We start from the raw sequence: 21685 nt of genomic DNA on the forward strand, positions 1-21685 counted from the left end.
TGTGAATTCACAGTTCAGTTCAGTTGCTCAGTTGTGTCTTGCTCTGCAACCCCGTGGACTGCAGCACGCCAGGCCTCCCTGCCAATTTTACATTCTTGCCAACAATGTATATAATTTTTTAAAGGAAATACTTAAGTGCAAATTTAACCAAATGTGTTAAGACTTGTACTGAAAACAACAAAACACTGATGAACGATATCAAAGATCTAAATAAATGGAGAGGTATACTATGTTCATAGTTTGGAAGGCTCAACATAATAAAGACCCAACTCCCGAAGCTTGCTCAAACTCATGTCCATCAACTCGGTCATGCCATCCAATCATCTCATCCTCTGTCATCCCCTTTTCTTGGTTTCAGTCTTTCCCAGCATTAGCCTCTTTTCCAGTGAGTCAGTTCTTTGCATCAGGTGGTCAAAGTATTGGAGCTTCAGCATCAGTATGAATATTCCAATGAATATTCAGGACTGATTTCCTTTAGGATTGACTGGTTTGATCTCCTTGCAGTCCAAGGAACTCTCAAGAGTCTTCTCCAACACCACAGTTCAAAAGCATCACCACTTCGGCACTCAGGTTTCTTTATGGTCCAACCCTCACATCCATACCTGACTACTGGAAAAACCATAGCTTTGACTAGGACTTCCCTAGTGACTCAGATGGCAAAGTGTCTGCCTACCATGTGGGAGACCCAAATTCAATCTCTGGGTCAGGAAGATCTCCTGGAGAAGGAAATGGCAACCCACTCCAGTATTCTTGCCTGGAAAACCCCATGGACGGGGGAACCTGGCAGGCTGCCGTCCATGGGGTCGCAGAGAGTCAGACACGACTGATTGAATACACTTTCACTTGACTAGATGGACCTTTGTTAGCAAAGTAATGTCTCTGCTTTTATGCTGTCTAGGTTGGTCATAGCTTTTCTTCCAAGGAGCAAGTGTCTTTTAATTTCATGGCTGCAGTCACCATCTGCAGTGATTTTGGAGACCCCTCAAAATAAAGTCTCTCACTGTTTCCCCATCTATTTGCCATGAAGAGATGGGACCAGCAGCCATGATCTTAGTTTTCTGAATGTTGAGTTTTAAGCCAACTTTTTCACTCTAGCAAATTTACAACTATCCCCAAATAAAAAGTTTGATTAAAAGTAAAAATAACTATAAATGAATTTTTGAAGCAGCAGAATCAGCAGAGAACAGGAGACTATTAAACATGCCCAATAAAATTAGAAATAAGACCAAAATACTCTTGGAAAATAAATATTGTTGAAATTAAGAACTTAAGTGGATGATGTATTGGTTGCCTATTGCTGTTGTAATGAGTTGCCACAAATTTAGTGGCCTAGAGCAACACAGTTTTTATTATGGTTCTGGAGTTCAATAGTCTAAAATGGGTCTCACTGGGCTGAAATCAAAGTGTCAGCAGGACTGTATTCCTTCTGGAGCCCTGCTAGAGAACCCATTTCCTTGTTTTCTGCAGCTTCTAGAAGCCACTCTCAATTTCTTGGCTCATAGCTCCATTCTTCCTCTTCAAAACCAGCAACATCAGAGCCAGTCCTTCTCAAGTTGCTCTCTCTTTTAGCTCTCCTTCTTGGCCTCCCTCTTCCATTTATAAGGACTCCTGTGATTGCATCCAGCCCATACCAATAGACCATGATTAATCTTTCCATCTCAAGGTCAGCTGATTTGCACCCTTAATTCCATCTGCTACTTTAATTCTCCTTTGCCATATTCATAGGTTCCAGGTGTAGGACTTGAACATTATAGGGGGCCTGAAGGGACTATTCCACCTAGTGAAGACCAGTAACACAGCAGATTCAAATAACCACAAAAATAATTGATTAATGGAAAGAACTGAAGAAGTTAACTGAAAGTGCAGCCAGAGAAGCAGGATATAGAAAATGTGAGTATTTAAAAGATATGGAAGATAAAATCCAAAATCCTAGAAGAAAGGACAAATTTTGCAATTTTTCTACCGGAAGTTCATGTAAGGATAAATTTACGTGAAGGAAAATTGGTATCTTTAGCGTCTCTATATTAGGTTTGACAAGTTTGCACGTCTCCCACCAGTGTTACCTTTGCAAAGTTTCACTTTTGAGTTATGAACAAACTTCTCAGAAGGCAGCCTTTTTTGGAAATCTAAATATTCATGAGCATATGGGGTTACATGATTGAATGTATTTTATTCAGTGTGAAACTCATTTATAGCATCGTTACGCCTTATGTAGACCTTCTCCATTTACAATGTTTTAAAAAACACATCTTACTGGGAAATGTATTAGCTAGCATGTTACAAACTCCCTGACAGGTCATCACAGTGTTAACAGTATACAATGTACACCGCCAAGAAGAGATTTAAGGGCAGGAAGAAAACCTTAGATTTTTTAAAAGTCCATATCGAAGTATATGCTCTGTCGTAAAGGTTTGATTGTTTGGAGCTGCTTTTCATCCGGGAGCAAGTGTCACGTGTTAACAGGAGTTTCACGCGGGAGCGCGTGTTCTAACAGGCGTTTCCACCGTCGTGCTTTGAAGCAGCTGCCTCTGGTTGCGGACTCCGGGCTAGCACTTCTAGCGGGACAGGCCTGAGCTCGCAGCGGAAGGGACCGAGCTGGCACCACCAGTAGGCGCTGGGTCACCTCTGGCGAGCTCTCAGGCCTACCCGCGCAGTGGCCTGGCCACTCTGCTGGGGCAGGGACTGCCCCTCCAGGCTGCCCAGGGCCACCTTCTGCGCGCAGCCGCTCCGGGCCGCCCGCGTCCGCCTCGCTCGCCTCGGCCTTTTCGCGCAGGCCGCGGAGGTTCGGGGCGCGGCCGTCGTTACGGCCGTGACAGTTCGCGTTCCCGCCCGCGCGGCGGCTGTTCCTTCCCTGCAGCGGGTGAAGTTGCCGCGCCGCGCGCTCCGGGGTCGGCGCTCCCCAACCTCCGAGTTCCCGCCCGCGCGCTCCCGGCGCACCCGACTCCAGCTCTGGCTCCCCAGTACCGCGAGGTCTCCACACCTGGCTACCAAGTAAGTCCCAGCGCCAGGGGGTGGGTCGCTCGGGGCACACGTTTTCTGGGGGTCCTGGGCGCCGCGGCGGAGGAGGCGGCGCGGAGAGGCGGCGTCCTGCGAGCGGGAGGAATTCAAAGCTGCGCTGGAAGAGCTCCGGGTGGATCAAGGAGGAGAAGAAACCCGGTGTTTGTGGAACCACGAAAGTTCAGGGGGGTGAACTTCAGCGTTAGGGGAATCGTTTATCCCATGGTGGTCCAGACAGAGCATCTCAGTCCTGCCTGCACTGTAGAATCACCTGGGGTGCTTGTAAAATTCAGATGCCCAGGCTGGATCCATCAGAACCCCTGGGGCAGTGGAGGGGGTGGGGGTCTGTATCGTTTACACTTCTCAGCTGATTCCACTGTGTGGGCAGAGTTGAGCACCAACGACCAGAGTGGTTGCCAAGAGAGGGTGGAAAGGCGGGCAGGGGCTTTGATAAGAGTCCAGCCTGCGACAGATCCGGCTGTACCCAGTGTCCCGCGTGGCCCTGGGGAAGGGGCAGTGGCCCTCCCTCTGGTTTCCCGAGACGCAGAGAGGGGAAGTGAGACAAGACTTGGCAGCTTCGCCGGAATACTGCCTGAGCTATGCACACAGTCTTTTGGCATATTGTGAAACACAGAAGCTTTGCCAGATCATGATGCCTCGCTGGTTCTGCTTTCTGGGAAATGCCTCTGTTACTGTCATTTAAAGTTAAATGAAGGGAAGCCAGTAAACCCGTTGACAGCTTCTGGGATTTCTGCTTTAAGGGTGAAGTTAGGTGTGCTTCGGAGAAGGCAATGGCACCCCACTCCAGTACTCTTGCCTGGAGAATCCCATGGACAGAGGAGCCTGGTAGGCTGCAGTCCATGGGGTCGCTGAGAGTCGGACACGTCTGAGCGACTTGAATTTCACTTTTCACTTTTCACTTTCATGAATTGGAGAAGGAAATGGCAGCCCACCCCAGTGTTCTTGCCTGGAGAATCCCAGGGACGGGGGAGCCTGGTGGGCTGGCGTCTGTGGGGTCGCACAGAGTCGGCCACAACTGAAGCGACTTAGCAGCAGCAAGTGCGCTTGCTGCAGGGTCGGGTTTGTATCTGCTAAAAGCCTCCTATCTGAGACTTCCGTATCCAAGGAACTTGGATATTAGGAGTGCACAAAATTTACCCTCTTAGCACCCAAGGGTATGTGCTGGGGGCAGAAAGCGCTAATATCAGCAACCAGGGCCCCTGGACAAGACACAGATTTCTACTGCATGTGTGGGGCAAATAAGAAAGGTGGATTTGAAATAAACAACAGCCTAGGAGAAGAGAGGGCTTCTAGAGGGTCCAAGAAGAGTGGATTGTGGTTTTGCATAATGAAGAGGTTTAAATTCAAGCTTTGGAGCCCATCAAACCCTGGCCCAAATTCAGATTCTGTCACTTCTGTGATACTTGCATGATCTCCCTGAACCCCTATTTTCTTTCTTGTGAAGTGGGAAAAATAGTAGCTCTGTCCTGAATGAGATAATGTGTATCAAATGCCTGGCAGGCCAGGTTGCTGCTCCATCAGTAGCAGTTATTAGCCACTGTAGTGGTGATTTGTGTTCAACAGTTGTTTACTTAGTACAGCCGCAGTGAAGAGAGTGTGCAGCAGTTGTCTCCCTTGAAACTCCATTCCCTTTTTCTTTTCCTGCCTTGCTCTGGAGAGGGGTTTGTACTCCTCCTCGGTCACTGTGTAGTTTAAGGTCTGGAATTTCAGGCCACCAGCCTGTTGCTCAGTAGGGCTTATTAATGGCTCTGGAATACAGTTTTACTCCACGTGATAGGAATGACAAAGTGGTCCTTAAGTTTGAGACTTCCTCTATTCTACTGCAATATATATATATATATATATATATTTTCACACATGCATATATGTATATACATATATACATATGAGCTCCCCTGTAGCCGGGCCATTTACAGGGTTTCAGAATTGACATGGGCACATACACGTGACTTTTGTGCTGTCAGCATCCTTGGGCTGTGCCCCAGTCGTACCTGTTTTGCTACTAACTCTTGGCCTAGGGACAATGAATCCTTCTTAGATGAACAAGAAGTCAGAAATTTGGGGAAGGGAAAACCTACATCCTGCAGTTGGCAGTGGGGGCATCCTGAATCTTTCACCTTAGTTCCACTGTGTGTGTGGATCTTCTGACAGTAACAGCAGCACTGTTTATTTTAGATTAAACAGTAAAAATACTATAAATAATGATTTAATGTTGATATAAAAATCAAGTGCTTTTACAGCACTGTCCCTGATACTTGCCTAATAAGAATCTTAAATTCTTGTCTCCTTTTATAAAAAAAAGTTCAGTATTTATTCAGTATCTAAGACTTAAATTTAGGATTTGAAGTTTAAATTACCAGTTCCTTCTATGATTCTTCTATTTTGGGGGTTTGAGGCAAGATGAAATTTTAAAAGAGAAGATTTATACTTTTGCTGAATTTTTGTCATCTTTTAGGTATCTTGGAGGTTTCTGAAAGTCCTGTTTTCTTTTATCTTTTGGGCAGAGTCAGTTGAATCTCATACAAAGGGCTTCCTTTCATCCATCTATAGACCAAAGTTAGAAGGAAGGAAGGTTGTTTCAAGAAAAATTCTTTGGTGCGTCATTACTCAGTGACGTGTTTCCCCCGCCCCCCAAACTTGGCTCTCCTAGTAAGAGATGAGTAATCACTGCCCATTTCAATTAATTAATGTTTTTTACCCAGTGCTGGAAAGTTTGTCAAAGCAAGACTTTATGGGTTGAATTCTTCTTGTTGTGTTTTATCTAAAACCCACCACAGACCAAACTGTGGGCAGAGACTTTAATGCAAAGTTGGCCAGGACAAGCTTGCCACCCTCCCTCCCCTTAGTCACCCTCCCTGCCTCTGGAGCTGTTGAGTCTAGGATGCTATTACTCTGTGGTGGTCTTTCCTTGGCCCTCTGAAGGGGCATGATGCCCTAACAAGGGATCTGCTTCTATAGAACCAGCAAGGCAATTTTGTGTTAAACTTCCACTTACAGTGCTCTCTAGTAATCTGTTGCATTGTTATTTGTTTTGCTGAGCAGTCATTTTCCTTTAAATTAAACTATAGTTTGAGGTTTCAATTCAACTTCAGTGGCTCTGAGATCAACTGGCCCAGCGAACTCATTGAGAAAGACCCTGATTCTGGGAAAGATTGAAGGCAAAGGAAGAAGAAGGTGGCAGAGGATGAGATGGTTAGAATCACCAACTCAATGGACATGAGTCTGAGCAAACTCCAGGAGAGTGGAGGACAGGAAAGCCTGGTGTGCTGCAGTCCCTGGGGTCACAAAGAGTCAGTCATGACTGAGCAACTGAACTGATGTTGTTGTTCAGTTGCTAAGTTGTATCCAACTCTTTGTGACCCCATAGACTGCAGCACACCAGGCTTCCCTGTCCATCACCAATTCCCAGAGCTTGGTCAAACTCATGTCCATCGACTTGGTGATGCCATCCAACCATCTCATTCTCTATTGTCCCCTTCTCCTGCCTTCAGTCTTTCCCAGCATCAAGGTCTTTTCCAATGAGTCAGTTCTTCGCATCAGGTGGCCAAAGTGTTGGAGCTTTAGTATCAGTCCTTCCAATAAATATTCAGGACTGATTTCCTTTAGGATTGACTTCGGTTCGATCCCCTTGCAGTCCAAGGGACTCTGAAGAGACTTCTTCAATACCACAGTTCAAAAGCATCAATTCTTTGGCGCTCAGCTTTGTTTATGGTCCAACTCTCATATGCATACACGACATATACATAGCCTTGACTAGACAGACCTTTGTTGGCCAAGTAATGTCTCTGCTTTTTAAATTGCTGTCAAGTTGTTCATAGTTTTTCTTTCAAGGAGCAAGAGTCTTTTAATTTCATGGCTGCAATCACCATCTGCAGTGATTTTGGAGCCCCCCAAAATAAAGTCTGACACTGTTTCCACTGTTTCCCCATCTATTTCCCATGAAGTGATGGGACCGGATGCCATGATCTTCGTTTTCTGAATGTTGAGCTTTAAGCCAACTTTTTCACTCTCCTCTTTCACTTTCATCAAGAGGCTTTTTAGTTCCTCTTCGCTTTCTGCAGTTCTCCTGGGTTTCCTTACCCTATTGCTCTCCATCCGGGTGCCCTTTCCCAATAAAATCTCGTGCTTTGTCAGCACATGTGTCTCCTCAGACAATTCATTTCCGAGTGTTAGACAAGAGCCCGATTTCGGGCCCTGGAAGGGGTCCCTCTTCCTGCAACAAATGGCAACTCTGGCGGGGACTCTTCTTCGCTGAGACTGACATCCTAACCACTCGGGGTACTCAGGGGCCAGCTTGCCTGCCAATGGACCAGACCCAGCAGCTGCAACTGGGACCCTTTTGTCCCTGGTCTCCCCCTGACGCAGATAACTGGCCAGATTGCCCTGACCAGTAAGGAACAAGAGACTTTATTGACCTCTCTCCCCTTCCCTCTCTCTTTCCTCTCCTTAACCCTTCCTATCCTTCCCTGTTTTTCTAGTCCCCCAGTCCTGGACGCAGGAATCTGGTCGAAGGGCCCTCAGCCTGAGCTGAGGATTGGAGACTGATCACCTCCTCTTGGCAGAGAACTCGAATTCTGGTTCTGATTTCTGGTAGGGCCGAGTTCCAGTCCTCCCTTCTCTGGAGGCCCAGGGAAAAGCCTCATAACACCTGGGTATCTGTAGGTGGCAGGAGATGTCTGTAAGGCCACCCCTTTCGCCCCGCTCTCCCGCCTCCTCCTCCTTTCAACCTGGCTTCCTTTCCTCCCTTGAAATCTTTGATGTTGTTAGTACTTGGATCTGAAGTTCTGTGTCTCTATAGGAGGTTTTCTGAGAGACTGTATTCTTGTACTTAAGGGATTCCCTGGTGGCACAGAGGTTAAAGTGTCAGCCTGCAATGTGGGAGACCTGGGTTCAATCCCTGGGTCGGGAAGATCCCCTGGAGAAGGAAATGGCAACCCACTCCAGTATTCTTGCCTGGAGAATCCCATGGATGGAGGAGCTTGGTGGGCTACAGTCCACGGGTCGCGAAGAGTCGGACACGACTGAGCAATTTCACTTTTGCTTTCTGCCATAAGGGGGGGTGTCATCTGCATATCTGAGGTTATTGATATTTCTCTCAGCAATCTTCATTCCAGCTTGTGCTTCATCTAACCGGGCATTTCGCATGATGTACTCTGCATATAAGTTAATAAGCAGGGTGACAATATACAGCCTTGACGTACTCCTTTCTCAATTTGGAACCAGTCTGTTGGTCCATGTCCAGTTCTGTTGCTTCTTGACCTGCATACAGATTTCTCAGGAGGCAGGTAAGGTGGTCTGGTATTCCCATCTATTGAAGAATTTTCCACAGTTTGTTGTGATCTACACAGTGAAAGGCTTTGGCACAGTCAATAAAGCAAACAACAACATAGTTTCCTATAGAACTATTGAATGGGTCAACATGAGGGTCTAGGTAATTTGCAGAGTGAGCACCAGGTTAGCACCAGATATTGGTTGGTTACTGTTTTAAGAAACCATGAAAAGTCACCGTCACTACATCTTTATATTCCTCACTATATCTTTGTTGCTATTGGCCCTTCTGTATGTCATCTCCCAATACAGTTTAGGGACAGGAAATAGTTAGATGAAGCGACTTGGTAGATATTTTCAGAGTCATGCTTAGCTGAGTAGGGCAGTCAAATACTACTAAGGAAAAGAAAGTCTTTCCATGGTAGAAGAGCTGGGAGCAGATGATGATTTACAAGAGAAAATATTTGTAGTATTCTAATTCCCGAAAGGTAAAAGTCTAATGACTAAGAACTCCTCATGCTTCTTTTTAACACATTCCCCAGTTGCTGTCAGTGACCGCCCCCCCCCCCCCCCCCCCCAACCAAGCCCTCTAGAAGGAACCAAGTGGAAAGCTAGGCTTTTTTTGGGGATATCCTAACTCTGTGTTATTCAGGACAGCAGGCCCCTTCATGGCGTGGGCCATTCCTGGACTTCACTTAGCAAGGCTAGTGTTGTTTACATTTAATATGAATTCAGGCACACTGATGATTTCAAGTGAAGTTACAAGATCTATGACAAATACTAAACAGTCAGGACTTGAATGGAAGAGACTGTGAGCTTTGGTGTCAGAACTAGGATCAAGCTCCCACTTCATTCCTTAACTAACAGTGTGACCTCGCCCAGGATTTAATTCTTCCAACCTTGTGTCCTTGTTTGTATGAAATAGTTACAGTTCTTTCCTTAGAGAGTGGTTTTGAGTATTTGATAAGATAGTTGCTGTGAAGTGCTCAGTGTACCACCTGACTTCTAGGAAATGGTGGTTAAGATGATGATAATGAGTATAATGATTGTCTGGCTTTGAATTAGCTACTTAATCCTCAGCCTCAGTTTTTACATCTGTGAAAAGGGGATAACTAACAATCTGGAAGGATTGGCTTGAGGCTTTAATGAAATGAAGTGAAATAAAGATGTGTCTGATCTCATAAACCCTAAATAATGATAGCTTACGTAGGTTTACTCTCTGCAACACTGGTTGAAGGACTTTAGGTTCCTGTTTTGTTTTTTAGCTCATTTAATCTGCCCAACAACCTCATATTGTAGTTATGCTCAATGAGATTAAATAACCAGCCCAAAGTGAACAGATTGTTAGTGCCACACTCAGGATTTAAAGCAGAAATCCAGGTTCTAACCACTCAGAACTCAGTGAGTGCCCCTCCCTCTCTGCCCCCCCCCCCCCCCCCCCCACCCATGCCTGCCTCCTGGAATTGACCCACAGATGTGCTTGTGCTCTTTGTAGCGTGGTACTCCTGGATACAGGGCCCTTGCAAAGAACTGCCTGCCTCTGCCTGCTGATGGAGTGAACATGGGCGCCCCCCTCCACCTCCATTTATAACCTTTAAACCTCAACCATTGCTTTCACTGGATGTTCTAATACACACTGGGGGTGGTGATACTGGTACTGACCGACGTTATTAGAATGAATTATGATGTTTATTTTGGGATAAATGTTGATCATCTCAGAGTACTGAGATTGTTAACCTAGCTGTAATAAAACACAGACATTCTGTGTTTCCAAACATATTCTAAAACTGTCACCCAGATAGGTGTGCTGGGTATTTGAGAAAACAGAAACCAGGCCTGGAATTTCCCAGGATGGGGACCCAGGTGGACATGCCAGTGTTTAAAGGGCATTCCATCAAAAATACAGTGGCCTATGCCAGGCCCACTACCTTTAAAGAAATTCCTCACTCATCGCCCTTCTATACCCTACTAGCATTTGCATTGTTTGGCGCTCTGGCAGCCTTCCAAGAGGCCTGGGCCAGTGGAACACGGAGCCTAGAAAAGGGAATTCTCCATTGAGTGTCTTGAGAATGATTTAACATTTCTGATAATGAGCTGGCACTTGTTTTTCTGGCTTTCTGAATGAAAAAGAAACTTCATGGGTAGGAAGTTCTTTGCTGGCTTCCCAGCCTGGTATTGAGGGCTGTCAGAGAACTGTTTATAGCTCCTGGTTCCTCCTGGCTATTTGGGGTTTCAATTCTGCAACCCATTGATTCAACAGATATTATCAGAAGACCTTGCTGGTGCCAGGAATCTACCCAGTTTTGGGGATACAGCAGTGAATGAATCCCAGGGCCCAGCACCTGGCCAAAGGGAATTTGCCAGCTATTGGAAGAGGAAGGGGTGGTAAACGCAAGTACCTAGGTATAAATGGGCCAAGTGCTGTAAGTGAAAACAGTGGTACGTCATGACACATGTACTGGGCTCAAGGGAGTCTGGGATCTGCCCCTCCAAGAATGAACCTTTTCAACTAGTTCTTGGGGATGAAGAGAGGTAAGGCCACGCCAGATGCAAGCAAGAGCATGTTTGAAGGCTCAGAGGTGGAAAGAATGGAGTGTATTGAGGTGAGTGCAATGAGGAAGGCCAAGCAGAGCCTCCTGGGCTGGGAAGGATTTGGAAATTTATTGTAGAGGGCAATAGGAGGCTTTGAGGTGTTCCCACCCATACCTTTTCTCAGTGTTAGTAATCTATAAGAAAAAGATGATTAATGACCTTTACTTGTTAAGCTTTATAAACCTTGTCTTGGGCTTCCCTGGTGGCTCAGTGGTAAAGAATCCACCTGCCAATGCAGGAGACGTGAGTTCAACCCCTCGGTCAGGAAGATGATCTGGAGAAGGAAAGGGCAACCCGCTCCAGTATTTTTGCCTGGGAAATCCCACAGACAGAGAACCTGGCAGGCTACAGTCCATAGGGTCACAAGGAATCGGACATGACTTAGCAACTAAACAACAGCAGACAACAAACCTTGTCTTAATGTGCAAGACAACTATGGAGACAAATTACGGTTTTCAATTACTTTTTTTTAAAATCTTTATTTGGGTGCATTGAGTCTTAGCTGTGGCATGTGGAATCTTCATTGCATCATGCAGGATCTCTTTGTTGCAGTGCCAGACTCTCTCATTGTGGTGTATGGGCTTTGTGCGGGCTTAGCTGCTCCTTGGCATGTGGATAATAGTTCCCTGACCAGGGATCAAACCCATGTCCCTTGCATTGCAAGGCAGATTCTTAATCAATGGACCACCAGGGAAGTCCCTGTGATTTTCAGTTTCTAATGAAGGAACTGAATCTCAGAACAGAGAAAAGATGGCAGAACCAGGACTCAGAGACTGGTCTGCCTGGCCCACAGCACCTGCTCCGTGGTTTTTCGGGAGGAGATGTGTGTAAATGCATGCCAGCCAGCCATGTGCCAGCATCCTTCAGTGGGAGCCTCTGTGCATGCACATGGGTGGGGTCCAGTACACCCTAGCTCCTTAGAAACAGGAACAAAAGGTTCCCAAAAGGGGAGGCAGGATGGCAGCGTGGGTGCCAGACTGTCAGAGTCTGTGGGTAAAAATTCTGGTAACACCCTGGCTCAGGGGAGAAGCTTTGAATGGTAGTTCATGCTAGTCTGTTTCTCTCTGGCTTTAGCCCCAAAGCCCGGAAAGAGGTACATTCTTCATTCTGTTCATCTACCAGGGAATTTGCATATACTTAAGAAACTGGAGACTGGTTCCAAATAGGAAAAGGAGCACGCCAAGGCTGTATATCATCACCCTGCTTATTTAACATACGCAGAGTACATCATGAGACATGCTGGGCTGGAAGAAGCACAAGCTGGAATCAAGATTGCCGGGAGAAATATCAATAACCTCAGATACGCAGATGACACCACCCTTATGGCAGAAGGTGAAGAGGAACTAAAAAGCCTCTTGATGAAAGTGAAAGAGGAGAGTGAAAAAGTTGGCTTAAAGCTCAATGTTCAGAAAACTAAGATCATGGCATCTGGTCCCATCACTTCATGGAAAACAGTGGAAACAGTGTCAGACTTTATTTTTGGGGGGCTTCCCTGGTGGCTCAGAGGTTAAAGCGTCTGCCTTCAATGCGAGTAGACCCGGGTTCGATTCCTGGGTCGGGAAGATCCCCTGGAGAAGGAAATGGTAACCCACTCCAGTATTCTTGCCTGGAGAATCCCATGGATGGAGAAGGCTGGTAAGCTACAGTCCACGGGGTCACAAAGAGTCAGACACTACTGAGTGACTTTACCTTCACCTTCCCTGGTGGCTCAGAGGTTAAAGCATCTGCCTGCAATGAAGGAGACCTGGGTTCGATCTCTGGGTTGGGAAGATTCCCCTGGAGAGGGAAATGGCAACCCACTCCAGTATTCTTGCCTGGCTCCCAAATCACTGCAGATGGTGATTGCAGCCATAAAATTAAAAGACGCTTACTCCTTGGAAGGAAAGTTATGACCAACCTAGATAGCATATTCACAAGCAGAGATATTACTTTGCCAACAAAGGTCCGTCTAGTCAAGGCTATGGTTCTTCCAGTGGTCATGTATGGATGTGAGAGTTGGATTGTGAAGAAAGCCGGGCGCCAAAGAACTGATGCTTTTGAACTGTGGTGTTGGAGAAGACTCTTGAGAGTTGCTTGAACTGCAGGGAGGTCCAACCAGTCCACCCTAAAGGAGATCAGTCCTGAGTGTTCATTGGAAGGACTGATGCTAAAACTGAAACTTCAATACTTTGGCCACCTCATGTGAAGAGTTGACTCATTGGAAAACACTCTGATGCTGGGAGGGATTGGGGGCAGGAGGAGAAGGGGGTCAACAGAGGATGAGATGGCTGGATGGCATCACTGACTCAATGGACATGAGTTTGAGTGAACTCCAGGAGTTGGTGATGGACAGGGAAGCCTGGTGTGCTGCGATTCATGGGGTCACAAAGAGTCGGACACGACTGAGCGACTGAGCTGAATTAAACTGAAAAAACTGGAGTGTTTAAAAAAACAAATTCTTTACGTGGAGCTTTCAGGTACAGGAAAAGCCTCTTGTTTTGGGGCATCTGCATTACCCCCTTTCTTCTCACCCCTGTGTAGCTGTCATGAGGTCGTGGAGTGAGAGGTCACAGCAGGTCAGGTGTATCTGGGCTGGCAAGGAGGACCTGTTTCCTGAGATAGGCCCTCACCAGGCGGGGGCCCAGGGCGTGCCATCTCTCAGAAGAACCTGGCATCTCCTCGACCTCTCGATGGGCCTTGGGGTCCTCTCCCACACATCCCAGGTACTGTCTGACTAAGCTCCAGGTAGATTTGTGTCCCAGACAGTAAAAGTCCCCAGCTAAGCATTTTGGCCGATAGTTAACTGAGTTGTTTGTTTGTTAAGACCGGTTTCACGTCAAGCCTCTGAGGCGACTAACGTGTTTTGTTCTTATAAAGTGCCTTTTATTTGAGAAGTTCCAGATACGCCATCTCCTAATGTTCTCTGGCTTCCAGACCCGCCCCTTCTGTAGAACTTTCTTTGGTATAAGCACCTAAACCCACTTATAGGGTTCCAGATCTGGGTTTCTGATTCAAGACTCTGTTATCTTTTGTTGGCTTCCTTTATTAACGTATTTTAATTCACTGGGCCCTCAGAGATGGGTACCAGCAGGGGGGTTTGGGAACTTTGTTTTTCAAAGCCTAGATAAAAACAGGAAAATGTCCACCAACAATTGTATATCAGCCCCATAAAGAATGGGTTTCCCAGGTGGCGCTAGTGGTAAAGACCCCACCTGCCAATGCAAGAGACATAAAAGAAATGGGTTCAATCCCTTGATTGGCAAAATCCCCCTGGAGGAGGGCATGGCAACCCACTCCAGTATTCTTGCCTGGAGAATCCCATGGACAGAGGAGCCTGGCGGGCTACAGTCCATGGTGTCGCAAAGAGTCAGATACGACTGAAGCGACTTAGCACAGCGCACCCATAAGGCACAATGGAGGACATTGTCACAAAACAATGGGTGATTGTGTACCAAGAGAATGCTTGGCAAGTGAGAGCTGTACTTTGGTTAAACTTTTTAAGGCAGCTGCTCACGGAAAAGTCTTAGAGCAATAGAAAATTTTGGTGCCTGCAGATCTGAGTTTATCTACTAATGATCTTTCCTGGTGACACTCCTAAGTGAGCCTGTGAATTCTGGAAATCTACATGCTTGTTCAACGATCGTTAATGGAGCACCTGTTATTAGCAGTATACTGTGCTAGGTTCATTCATTCAACATTTTTTTAACCCAGCATACTCTCTGTGCTGGAGATATAGGGACTAACCATAGGAACACCATCCCTCACAGTCAAATGCTGGGCCTCAAAGATGAACCAGTCTAAAGCTCCAACTTATACCATCTTCTTGGTCATGACATGCTTGCAATGTGACCAGTGTTGTGCTAAATGCTGTCTAAGTATTCACTCACTGAATCCTCATACCTGTCCTAGAGAGTATGTGTTATAGTCTGCATTTTGTAGACAAGAACATTAGAACATTGAAACACAGAAGGCTATGTATTTGTCCAAATCACACAGCTAGTGACTGGAACCATGTAGCCTGGTCCTGGGCTTCCCTTGTGGCTCAGCTGATAAAGAATCTGCCTGCAATGTGGGAGACCTGGGTTCAGTCCCTGGGTTGGGAAGATCCCCTGGAGAAAGGAAAGGCTACCCACTCCAGTATTCTGGCCTGGAGAATTCCATGGACTGTATAGTCCATGGGGTCACAAACAGTTGGACACGACTGAGCCACTTTCACTTTCAGCCTGGTTTTAGAGTCTTGCCCCTTCACTGCCACCATCAATTGATAAGGAGAAAGAATTCAGGAGAAGAAAACAGTGATGTACCCCATCCTGTAACACTGTTAAGTCTACTGCTAAGTCGCTTCAGTCTGACTTTGTGCGACCCCATAGACGGCAGCCCACCAGGCTCCCCCATCCCTGGGATTCTCCAGGCAAGAACACTGGAGTGGGTTGCTATTGCCTTCTGCAATGCATGAAAGTGAAAAGTGAAAGTGAAGTCGCTCAGTCGTGCCTGACTCTTAGCGACCCCATGGACTGTAGCCTACCAGCCTCCTTCGTCCATGGGATTTTCCAGGCAAGAGTACTGGAGTGGGGTGCCATTGCCTTCTCCGATCCTGTGACACAGGTGGGGATAAAGTACCATGGGAATTCCCACTGAGAGGAGAGAGGAGCTTAGGGGAGGACATGGTGAGGTGGGGCCCCTGTGCTTTCCACATCTGACAGGCACCAGTCCCTGCTGGGGGTGGGGTGGGGTGAAACTCTTGGCTGCTGAGGGGGTCACTCTAACCAGAAATAAATAAAAGAGCGTTGGCCTCAGTGCCTGGAGGCCTCAGTGCCTGGAGACCTCAGTGCCAGGGTTCTAGTTCTGGTTGGTATAGATAAGTCTTGGCCTTGCCTAGAGCTTCAGTTTCCTCATCTCTAAAACAGGGGTGTTGGACAGTATTCTGTTTTGCAGTCTATGGTTCCAGCAGGAAAGGGAGGGGCTGGCTCTGCATTCTGAGCAGGTTTCTTGACCAGAAGGAGATGCTTGGCTCAGGAATGCGGAGTCAGACATTCGAGTTCCCTGGAGGCCCAGACAGCTGTGAAAGGTGATTGGTATCCCATGAGCATCCACCCCCAAGCACTCACGTGCTCTGTGTCTGCATCCCTGCCTTTGTCGTGGCAGGGCAGCAGTGTCTGTGCCTAGAGTTCAGTCTGAGTGGTGCTTTCACAAGAGAGAGAGAAAGGGAGACTGAGAGATGGAAGGAGAGACGGAGAACGAGACAGGAGTTCTGAGGGATTGTGCTTTCAGATACTTAAAGTAAATGAATGTTAATGGAACTTAAGAGCTTTGAATAATGACTGTAGCCTCACTTGTCTGCTAAATTTTCTCTGGAGGGGGCTGTTAGTAGTTTTCAGGTTTGGCAGAGGCATGAAGTACTAGGCTGGTTTTCCAGGTTAATAAATTGGAAACAAAACAAGAAAAATGAATAACCTCCCCAGAACCCCATGCTCATGAGAGACAGAGTTCCGTGTAGACCCAGTGAAGAGTGGCAGCTTGAGTTTGTCTAGTTTCTGGAAGCATAATTGAGCTGATGTTTCTGTGGCTTATGCAGCAGAGAAAGTAGGACTCTGTTTGAGCTGACCCACATTGTGTGTGCTCTGTGCAGTTGTATCAGTGTTGTATAAAGTTGTGCTTGGTCTTAGCTTGCTGTTCAATTGCTGATGGGAGGTGTTGGGCCACCCACCTCATTGCTGGGCAGCTTCAAGTATGGTAGAGCCTTACTGTCCACAGCATCTATGTCAGCACACAGGGTATAATTGTCTTTTGCACTGTAAGACTGGGCTGAGGAGGCCCTGGGTCCTGCTCAAATGAACCACACTCCAGAGAGAAATCATTTCCTTGAGAATCCAGCTGTGGTCCTCAGTGTTTATGGTTGTGTGTCTTCAGGTTGTGCAGGGGTTTATGATCAGGTTGGCAGAACCTTTATTTTTTAAATTTATTTTTTATTGAAAGATAATTGCTTTATAGAATTTTGCTGCTTTCTGTCAAACCTCAGCATGAATCAGCCATAGGTATACATATATCCCCTCCCTTTTGAACCTCCCTCCCATCTCCCTCCCCATCCCACCCTTCTAGATTGATACAGAGCCCCTGTTTGAGTTTCCTGAGCCATACAGCAAATTCCCAGTGGCTATCTGTTTTATACATGGTAATGTAAGTTTCCATGTTACTCTTTCCATGCATCTCACCGTCTCTTCCCCTTTCCCCATGTCCATAAGTCTGTTCTCTATGTCTGTTTCTCCATTGTTGCCCTGTAAATAAGTTCTTCAGTACCATTTTTCTAGATTCTGTATATGTGCATTCGGTTCAATTCAATTCCAGTAGCGTGTTGGGCACCTACTGACCTGGGGAGTTCCTCTTTCAGTATCCTATTATTTTGCTTTTCATACTGTTCATGGGGTTCTCAAGGCAAGAATACTGAAGTGGTTTGCCACTCCCTTCTCTAGTGGACCACATTCTGTCAGACCTCTCCACCATGACCCGCCCATCTTGGGTTGCCCCTCGGGCATGGCTTAGTTTCACTGAGTTAGACAGGCTGTGGTCCTAGTGTGATTAGATTGACTAGTTTTCTCTGAGTATGGTTTCAGTGTGTCTGCCCTCTGATGCCGTCTTGCAACACCTACCATCTTACTTGGGTTTCTCTTACCTTGGGCGTGGGGTATCTCTTCACGGCTGCTCCAGCAAAGCGTAGCCGCTGCTCCTTACCTTGGATGAGGGGTATCTCCTCACCACTGCCCTTCCTGATCTTCAACATGGGATGGCTCCTCTAGGCCCTCCTGCACCCGTGAAGCCACCACTCCTTGGAAGTGGGGTGGCTCCTCCCGGCTGCTGCCCCTGGCATTGGGTGCGGGGTGGCTCCTCTCAGCTGTTCCTGCATCGTCACAGCCTGGCACTCTTGGCAGCCGCCCCTGACCTCAGATGTGGGGTAGCTGCTCTCAGCCACGCTTAGTGTGCTGGTCGCAGCTGCCTGCGCTTATTTATCTTTCTCTTTCTGACTCACTTCACTCTATATAATAGGTTCTAGGTTCATCCACCTCATTAGAACTGACTCAAATGCGTTCCTTTTTATGGCCAAGTAATATTCCATTGTGTGTATGCACCACAACTTCTTTATCCATTCATCTGTCGATGGGCATCTAGGTTGCTTCCATGTTCTAGCTATTGTAAGTAGTGCTGCAATGAACAATGGGATACATGTGTCTCAATTTTGGTTTCCTCAGGGTATATGCCTAGGAGTGGGATTGCTGGGTCATATAGTGGTTTTATTCCTAGTTTTTTAAGGAATCTCCATACTGTCTTCCATAGTGGCTATATCAATTTACAGTCCCACCAACAGTGCAAGAGCGTTCGCATTTCTCCACACCCTCTCCAGCATTTATTGTTTGTAGACTTTTTGATGATGGCCTATTCTGACTGGTGTGAGCTGATATTTCATTGTAGTTTTGATTTGCATTTCTCTATTAATGAGTGATGTTGAGCATCTTTTCATATGTTTGTTAGACATCTGTATGTCTTCTTTGAAGAAATGTCTGTTTAGCTCTTTTCCCCACTTTTTGATTGGGTTGTTTGTTTTTTCTGATATTGTTGTATGGGCTGCTTGTATATTTTGGAAATTAATCCTTTGTCAGTTTCATTTGCTATTATTTTCTCCCATTCTGAGGGTTGTCTTTTCACCTCGCTTATAGTTTCCTTTGATATGCAAAAACTTTTAAATTTAATGAGATCCCACTTGTTTAATTTTGTTTTTATTTCCATTACTCTAGGAGGTGGGTCATAGAGGATCTTTGATTTATCTCTTTGAGTGTTCTGCCTGTTTTCCTCCAAGAGTTTTATAGTTTCTGGTCTTACATTTAAGTCTTTTAATCCATTTTGAGTTTATCTTTGTGTATGGTGTTAGGAGGTGTTCTAATTTCATTCTTTTACATGTTCAGTTCAGTCATTTAGTCGTGTCTGACTCTTTGCGACCCCATGAATTGCAGCACACCAGGCCTCCCTGTCCATCACCAACACCCGGAGTTCACTCAAACTCATGTCCATCGAGTCCATGATGCCACCCAGCCATCTCATTCTTTGTCATCCCCTTCTCCTCCTGCCCCCAATCCCTCCCAGCATCAGTCTTTTCCAATGAGTCAACTCTTCACATGAGGTAGCCAAAATACTAGAGTTTCAGCTTCAGCATCATTCCTTCCAAAGAACACCCAGGGCTGACCTTCTTTAGAATGGACTGGTTGGATCTCCTTGCAGTCCAAGAGACTCTCAAGAGTCTTCTCCAACACCACAATTCAAAAGCATCAATTCTTTGGCATTCAGCTTTCTTCACAGTCCAACTCTCACATCCATACATGACCACTGGAAAAACCATAGTCTTGGCTAGACGGACCTTTGTTGGCAAAGTAATGTTTCTGCTTTTCAATATGCTATCAAGGTTGGTCATAACTTTCCTTCCCAGGAGTAAGTGTATTTTAATTTCATGGCTGCAATCACCATCTGCAGTGATTTTGGAGCCCCCCAAAATAAAGTCTGACACTGTTTCCACTGTTTCCCCATCTATTTGCCATGAAGTGATGGGACCAGATGCGATGATCTTCGTTTTCTGAATGTTGAGCTTTAAGCCAACTTTTTCACTCTCCTCTTTCACTTTCATCAAGAGGCTTTTAGTTCCTCTTCACTTTCTGCCATAAGGGTGGTGTCATCTGCATATCTGAGGTTATTGATATTTCTCCCAGCAGTCTTGATTCCAGCTTGTGCTTCTTCCAGCTCAGCATTTCTCATGATGTACTCTGCATATAAGTTAAATAAGCAGGGTGACAATATACAGCCTTGACGTACTCCTTTTCCTGTTTGGAACCAGTCAGTTGTTCCATGTCCAATTCTAACTGTTGCTTCCTGACCTGCATATAGGTTTCTCAAGAGGTAGGTCAGGTGGTCTGGTATTCCCATCTGTTTCAGAATTTTCCACAGTTTATTGTGATCCACACAGTCAAGGGCTTTGGCATAGTCAGTAAAGCAGAAATAGATGTTTTCCTGGAACTCTCTTGCTTTTCCATGATCCAGCAGATGTTGGCAATTTACATGTAGCTGTCCAGTTTTCCCAGCACCATTTATTGAAGAGACTGTATTTGCCCCATTGTATATTCTTGCCTCCTTTGTCAAAAATAAGGTACCCATAGGTGCATGGGTTTATTTATGGGTTTTCTATCTTGTTTCATTGGTCTGTATTTCTGTTTTTGTGCCAGTACCATGCTGTCTTGATAACTGTAGCTTTGTAGTATAATCTGAAGTCAAGAAGGTTGATTCCTCCAGCTCCATTCTTCAAGACTGCTTTGGCTATTCAGGGTCTTTTGTGTTTCCATATGAATTGTGAAAGTTTTTGTTCTAGTTCTGTGAAAAATGCCATTGGTAATTTGATAGGGATTGCATTGAATCTGTAGATTGCATTTGGTAGTATTGTCATTTTCACAATATTCTTCCTACCCAGGAACATGGAATATCTCTCCATCTGTTTATGTCATCTTTGATTTCTTTCATTAGTGTCTTATAAATTTTTTGTGTACAGTTCTTTTTTCTCCTTAGGTAAGTTTATCCCTGGATATTTAATTCTTTTTGTTGCAATGGTGAATGGTATTGATTCCTTAATTTCTCTTTCTGATTTTTCATTGTTAATATATAGAAACACCAGTGATTTCTGCGTATTGATTTTGTATCCTGCAACTTTGCCAGATTCACTGATTAGCTCTGGTAATTTTCTGATATTATCTTCAGGGTTTTCTATGTGCAGTATCATGTCATCTGCAAACAGTGAGAGCTTTATTTCTTCTTTTCTGATCTGGATTCCTTTTATTTCTTCTCTGATTGCTGTAGCTAGAACTTCCAGAACTAGGTTGAATAATAATGGTGAAAGTGGACACCCCTTGTCTTGTTCCTGATCTTAGGGGGAATGCTTTTAGTTTTTCACCATTGAGAATAATGTTTGCTGTAGACTTATTATGTATAGCCTTTACTATGTTGAGGTAGGTTCCTTCTATGCCCATGTTTTGAAAAGTTTTAATCATAAGTGGGTGCTGAATTTTGTCAAAGGCTTTTTCTGCATCTATTGAGATTATCACATGGTTTTTATCTTTCAATTTGTTAATATGGTGTGTCACATTGATTGATTTGTATATATTGAAGAATCCTTGCATCCCTGGAATAAACCCAACTTGATCATGGTGTATGAACTTTTTGATGTGTTGCTGAATTCTGTTTGCTAAAATTTTGTTGAGGATTTTTGCATCTATGTTCATCAGTGATGTTGGCCTATAGTTTTTTGGTGTGTGTGTTGTCTTTGGTTTTGGTATCAGGGTAATGGTGGCCTTGTAGAATGGGTTTGAAAGTGTTCCTTCCTCTGCAATTTTTTGAAAGAGTTTTAGAAGGATAGGCATTAGCTCTTCTCTATATGTTTGACAGAATTCTCCTGTGAAGCCATCTGGTCCTGGGCTTTTGTTTTTTGGGAGGCGTTTGATCACAGCTTCAATTTCAATGCTTGTAATTGGGTTGTTCATAATTTCTATTTCTTCCTGGTTCATTCTTAGAAGATTGAACTTTCTAGGAATCTGTCTATCTCTTCCAGGTTATCCACTTTATTCCCATATAGTTGTTCATAATAGTCTCTTATAATCTTTGCATTTCTGCATTGTCTGCTGTAACCTCTCCTTTTTCATTTCTAATTTTGTTGATTTGAGTCTTCTCTCTCTCTCTCTTTTTTTTTTTGATGAGTCTGGCTAAAGGTTTATCAATTTTGTTTGTCTTCTCAAAGAACCAGATT

General features: G+C 45.3%; 1 protein-coding gene across 4 annotated transcripts in view; it reads left to right on the forward strand.

The window, feature by feature from the left end:
* The first annotated feature begins 2515 nt into the window (after positions 1–2515).
* The window catches only part of NOD1 (nucleotide binding oligomerization domain containing 1), a 92175-nt gene continuing 73005 nt past the window's right edge, over positions 2516–21685 (forward strand). For all 4 annotated transcript variants that reach the window (XM_042248630.2, XM_004007930.6, XM_027968641.3 and 1 more), the window contains exon 1: positions 2516–2991. The gene's annotated coding sequence lies outside the window, so the exon portion shown is untranslated. The remainder of the gene's footprint in view (positions 2992–21685) is intronic.

The sequence above is a fragment of the Ovis aries genome, chromosome 4 (genome assembly GCF_016772045.2).
Source record: "Ovis aries strain OAR_USU_Benz2616 breed Rambouillet chromosome 4, ARS-UI_Ramb_v3.0, whole genome shotgun sequence".
Taxonomy (NCBI): Eukaryota; Metazoa; Chordata; class Mammalia; order Artiodactyla; family Bovidae; genus Ovis; species Ovis aries.